This window comes from Mus caroli, chromosome 6 (genome assembly GCF_900094665.2).
Source record: "Mus caroli chromosome 6, CAROLI_EIJ_v1.1, whole genome shotgun sequence".
NCBI lineage: Eukaryota > Metazoa > Chordata > Mammalia > Rodentia > Muridae > Mus > Mus caroli.
In genome coordinates this window covers 9,164,242-9,170,491 of record NC_034575.1, presented here as the reverse complement: position 1 = coordinate 9,170,491, position 6,250 = coordinate 9,164,242, and positions in this window count along the sequence as shown.

Here is a 6,250-nt window from a genome sequence, read left to right as displayed (position 1 = left end):
TTTCACAGGGGTCACATGTCAGATATCCTCCACATCAGATATTTACATTATGATCCATAAGGGTAGCCAAGTTACAGCTATAAAGTAACAATGAAAAGAATTTCATGGTTGGGATTTACCTCAACATGAGGAACCATATTAAAGGGTCTCAGTGTTAGGGAGGTTGAGAATTACTGCTTTAGAGTGACAGCAATGTCTTCAAATTTGATATTGGTGATTAGATAGAACTGAAAATATGTTAGTGTGTGTCCAGGTATGTATGCGTAAACATAGGTATGAAATTCCAAAAAAATAGTTGAACATTATTATTTATAAACTATGGTTCAATCAGGATATCTTAAAATGGGTTTGTGTCTACTATATCTGGTATATTTCAAATTGAAATACTGTGAGTTAAGAATAGCAGAACAAGTGGGGGAAGAGAGAGCTGTAGTTAGTGTGTGGGAGTGGGCATCTCTAAGATGATCAAGAAACCTATGACAATGAAAACTTCCAGGAATCTATGAGGGTTGCTCTAGCTACAACTTGTAGCATTGGGGGGTATGGAGCCTGTAACCAGAAATGACTTCTAATGGAGGGACTTGGGTCACAAAACTTTAGACCAGCAATTTGTCCTGCCTACAAGATATACAGACGGAGCAGAAATGGAGCGAGCATCCAACTAGTGACTGCTGGCCCAGCTTGAGACTCATGCCATGAGACAGTCCACCCTTGACACCATTAATAATATTCTGCTATACTAACATAACTGTGATCTGAGAGGCTTCACCCAGCAACTGATGGAAAATGATGCAGAGACTCACAGCCAACATTAAAAGGAGCTTGGGCAAGCCTATCGAAGAGGGGGAGGAAGGATTGTAGGAGTCAGAGAGGTCAAGGATACCACAAGAAAGCCTACACAATCAACTAACATGGGCCCATAGGCGCTGAGAGAGACTGAACTGCCAACCAGACAGCATGCATGGGACGGACCTATGCACATATGTAACAGTTGTGTAGATTGATCTTCACATGGAACTCCTAACAGAAGGAGCAGGGGCTATTGCCTGCTCCGTTGCCTGTCTTTCTATCTCTTTCCCCTAACTGTGCTGCCTTTCCTTGACACTATAGGAGAAGATGCACCTAGTTCTACCATAACTTGATTTGCCAAAATGGGTTGATATCCATGGAAGGCCTCCCATTTTCTGAGAAGAAAGGAGTTGGGGTAGAGGAGGGGAGGTGAGAGCAAAGGACTGGGAGTCGAGGAGGGAGAGGAATATGATATTGGGAGGTAAAATAAAAAAATAGCAGAACAAAATCTAAATTTACAAACATCTTTTAGAATGTTTTCCAAACCTAATGTACTTCGAGATACAAAGCATGCATTATGGTACAAGTTATAATCTTGAGGTTCAAATGCTTTGTGATTTAGAAAGACTTGAATACAGAAATCACATAAACAAACCCAGAGGGTCACATAGCATCGTCACCTGCTACAGCATTTCATTTACAGCTTCAGAAAGAATCTAAATCAAACAGAGCCCTCAACATTACTAGTCAAAGACTGATTTCAAAAGCCCTTTATAACATATTCTTGAAATGTCTCAGTGTTACTTCCTGTGTCCAGATACTTGCTGAAAGAATAAGTTACACACTCTTTCAACTTCATTCCAAAGAAAAGTACCACTGAAAATCATATTTAAAATCACATTGTTGAAGCAAATTTAATTTCATTAACCATTTTAAAATTTGCTTTTGATTTATTAACATGCTAATAATTGCACTTTTGAAAATAAGTTCCTAGTCTTCCGGAATTTATTTGTTAACTTTAAGTTATTTTCCACATTCAAATGATCAAATTTGATAGTAAAAGAATTCACAGGAATTATATAGTTCAATTATCTAATACAGTTGGTAACAAAACAATGCACTAAAAACTTCTATCATATATATATATATTTGAGACAGGGTTTCTCTATGTAGCCCTGGCTGTCCTGGATCTCACTCTGTAGAACAGGCTGGCCTCGAACTCAGAAATCCACCTGCCTCTGCCTCCCAAGTGCTGGGATTAAAGGCGTACACCACTACTGCCCAGCCTCAAATATGTTTTTAACCAATGTAGAAATTACATTTCTAGTTTGGGACTAGCTCTTAGTAAAACATTTGTGTGTGTGAGAAAGATAGCTGAAGTCTTGAAATATGAGCTATATATAGTAAGAGCAACAATGACATACACACACACACACACCACACACACACATCATATGTCAAGAACCTAATGTAACAATTTCTGTTACTTCCTGTGTAAATTACTTAATATGGTAAAGGAACTTTGTAAAAGGGATAAAATACAGAGTGAGTTCCAGGACAGCCAGGGCTACACAGAGAAACCCTGTCTCAAATATATACATATATTTGATAGAGTGAAACTGAAGTTAAACAGACAAGAAGCTACTCCCCTATTGACTATCTGGGTAACAAAAAGGCATGAATGCAGGCAGTCTCTTCAAGCTGGACAAGGATCACAAGACAGTTTTCCACATGCTCTCCCATAATCCAGAGTCTCCAGAAAGACGTCAGCTCTGGTTGAAAACAAGGTGATTTTAAAATGGATCTCCTCCCTCCTTTTCTGTTCCTCTTTCTCTCATTTTCTTTCCTAATAGCAGGGTTTTGCTCCATAGCCTACTCTGGTTTTGAAGGTGTAATCTTTCTCCTCAACATTCCGAATGGTGGGACTGTCATCAGACTTTTAGGACAAAAGCCTGACCTCTTGGAATTTAAATACTCTAGTCAAAGGGACGAGCTGTAGCAGGGCATAGAAAAGGGGCTTAATCAGTGTAATCAGTGTCTACTCTCCCCTGGATTCCTCCTTCTTCTTTAATATATTTTAATGGAATAAAGCTGGTCTCTCATTCACCCACATTTTTTGCATCAACTTTTAAGGAACTAACAAAAAGGAATTGTTTTGATGGCAGGAAAAAGACAGAGTGGAAACTTAGCTTGGAAATTAGAGTATGTAGGCTCATCTCTCCTGTGGCATTTCAGTTACACTATAACTGACTACAATATCACTATTAATGATTTCTAGATGGTTATCACATGTCACTCTGCAAAGACTCAAACTTTTCTTGTCTCTGATATTTTGTTTTTGTTTTTGGATATTTTTTAGTATGGCCAGCTAACTAGTCATTCTACCTTCGACAGATGACTATTTAATTATAAGACATGATACTATGTTCCTATTACTTCACTGGCAAAATACATAACAGCAACAAAGTACTTAGTGATTATATCATTTATATTTTCTCCTGACCTCAAACAACATATCTTTAGAGGTAAATGATAGTAATAGAAACAAAATGTTCAAACAACCAACTTCATAGGCAGTGTATGGGAGGTCTCCTGGAACAGAGGGGGTTGATAGGAGGCACTATGAGAGCTTTCCATGTCTGTGTTGCTCTGTTTGTTTCTGTTTCCCTCTTCCTGGACCATGTGCCTTTCTGACCTTGTGTGTGTATGTGTGTGTGTGTGTGTGTGTGTGTGTGTGTGTGTGTGTGTGTGTGTGTGTGTGTATGCACCTGTATTGCTGGGGATGGGGTGGTGATGTGCTGTTTATTGCTCTTGTATGACTTTAATTCTCTTTGAACACCCACCTTGTTCTTTCTTCTCCCCACAGCCTTCACTATTTGATCACTCCTAGAGTAAAGATGGCTTCACATCTGCTTTTGAGAGCCCTTACGTTCAGCTACATTGAATTACATAAGCATCCCTAACATTTTTTCCTTTTTGGGCAAGAGAGTCTTTCATCTTTACTCTGTCAGTACTGTGGCTAACATGACTTTGGGGAAAAGCAAGATTTCTCTGATTTAGTAAAACGTGTAGAATTCATATTATATAATGTGATTTTTCACTGTGTTCTGGATGATGCAGTACACTATAATAGAGTAATAATGGGAAACTACACATTTTTATGTAATTAGAGATAAAGGGAGACATAATTATATAGGTTTTATCCATTGTTTTAATAACAGTAAATTATTATGTTTATTCATAATAGCTACTCGGAACCAGGTGCTAGACAAAGTACCCCCTCCTTCCACTGCTTCACCCACACACAAACACACATACTCTCTTGATTCTTAAACTCTGTGTAGTATTATTTTCATTCCTGCTGTACAGGGAAAACTGGACTGAAATGGGTATAAGCATATGTTCAAAGTTACACAGACAAAAGTGTGTATCAAACCTGTAACCAGAGTGTAGGTGGCCTGTGCTCCCGAAGTCATTGTGCCAATTCTGTCTCTTGGTCTTTATTTCTCAGTGATATTTGAAAAAATTTACAAGTTACATTAATATTGATGAGGGTATCACACTTACATTATGTTTGCTGGAAATCATATAAGTGGTATTAACTTCAAGAAAGTATCAAAATTTATTCTAGAGATATTGCTAATTTAATTCACAAAGAGCTGTCTATAATTTGATTCTGATTATATCTATCATATTATTCCTGAAGGTTTGAAAAATAAACCAAGATGAATGATATTTATTTTTCTTTCTCAATTTTATTTGCAAACTGAAACAACAAAACCCAATAAATTAAAATATTAAGAAATCTCTGAATTTTTCTATGTGTATTGTTAATAATCACCATGCAATCATAAAATGCTAAGTAAGAAGCTAGGTTTTTATCTTTTATTTTGTAATATTGGGTGCCCATTTGACATAGAGAAAAAACAAAAAACAAAACGTACAAACAAGTTTGTATGCCAAAGGGAACTTAGTTCCCAAATGGGTTAATGATTTCAATTTTGAGACATGGTTTAAACTTTTTTTTTTCTTTTGTTTTGCTTTCATCCAGACCATAGTTTTTCCTCTTTCCCCTCTCTCTAGTTTCTCCCTTCCACCTCTCTTCTCGCCCATATACCTTTCTCCTACTGCCTGTCCTCAAAAGAGAGCAGGCCTCCCAGGAGAATCAACCAAGCATTGCATAGCAAGCTTTAATAGACCAGGCACATACCATCACATCAAGGCTAGACAAGTCAACACAGTAGGAGGAAAACGGTCCCACAAGTACGAAAAAGAGTCACAGGCAGCCCCCACACTCATGGTTATGATTCCCACAAGAACACCAAGCTACTCAGCTGTAACATATATACAGAAGACCCAGGTCAGACTTCTACAGGCTCCCCGATTTCTGCTGCAAGTAGCCACCAGCCCCATTCAGTTGATTCTGTGGGTCTTGTTCTCATGGTGTCCCGGAGTCCTCTGATTCCACCAAACCTACCCCCCTCCTCTCCCCCTTCCACTCTCTTCTCTCCTTTCCTCCTCTTCCCGCTTCTCCACCTCTTCTGAGGGAATTGCAGAGCTCTGCCTAATGTTTGGCTGTGTGACTCTGCAACTGCTTCCACCAGTTGCTGCATGATCTCTTTGTTGAGGATTCTGTTAGGCTCCAGTCCCAGAACACTGCATGTAGGACGGACTGTAGGCTGTGGGTTTTGTGGCTGGGTTGATGTCCACTCACTACACTTGAGACCTTGCCTGGTTACAGAAGACGGCCTTTATTACTAGGAGTCTTTGCTAGAGTTACTTTAACAGATTTTATGGGATTTCCATTACACTAGTTCCACCTCACCCCACAGAACGCCCCCAATTCCAGTCATTTCTCCCAGTATTTTCTCCCTCCGTACTCCCACTACCTGATCCCTCCTGTTCAAAACCCCACACACCCCAAATCCACCGTCGAGAGCTATTCTCTTTCTCCTTCCCAGGGAGATCCTTTTGTGCCCTCCTTGTTATATAGCCTTTCTGGATCTGTGGACTGATTTTTTTTTATAGGTGAATTCATACCATGTTTGTCTTTCTGGGGCTTGGTTAATCCAGGATGAATTTTTCTTGTTCCATTTGCCTGCAAATTTCATGATGTCATTATTTTGAACAGCTGAGTTATGGAAATTACCACATTTTCTTCATCTATTCTTTGGTTGAGGGACATCTAGGTTGTTTCTAGTTTCTGGTTATTACAAAGACAGCTTCTGTGAACACAGTTGAGCAAGTGTCCTTGTGATAGGATGGAATGTTCTTTGGGTATATGTCAAGGAGTGGTATAGCCGAGTCTTGAGGGAGATGGATTCCCAGTTTTCAGAGAAACTGCTATATTGATTTTCAAACTGTACAAGTTTGCACTCCCACCTGCAGTGGAGGAATTCTCCTCTTGCTCCACATCCTGGCCAGCATGAGTTGTCATTTGTGTTATTGATATTAGTCATTG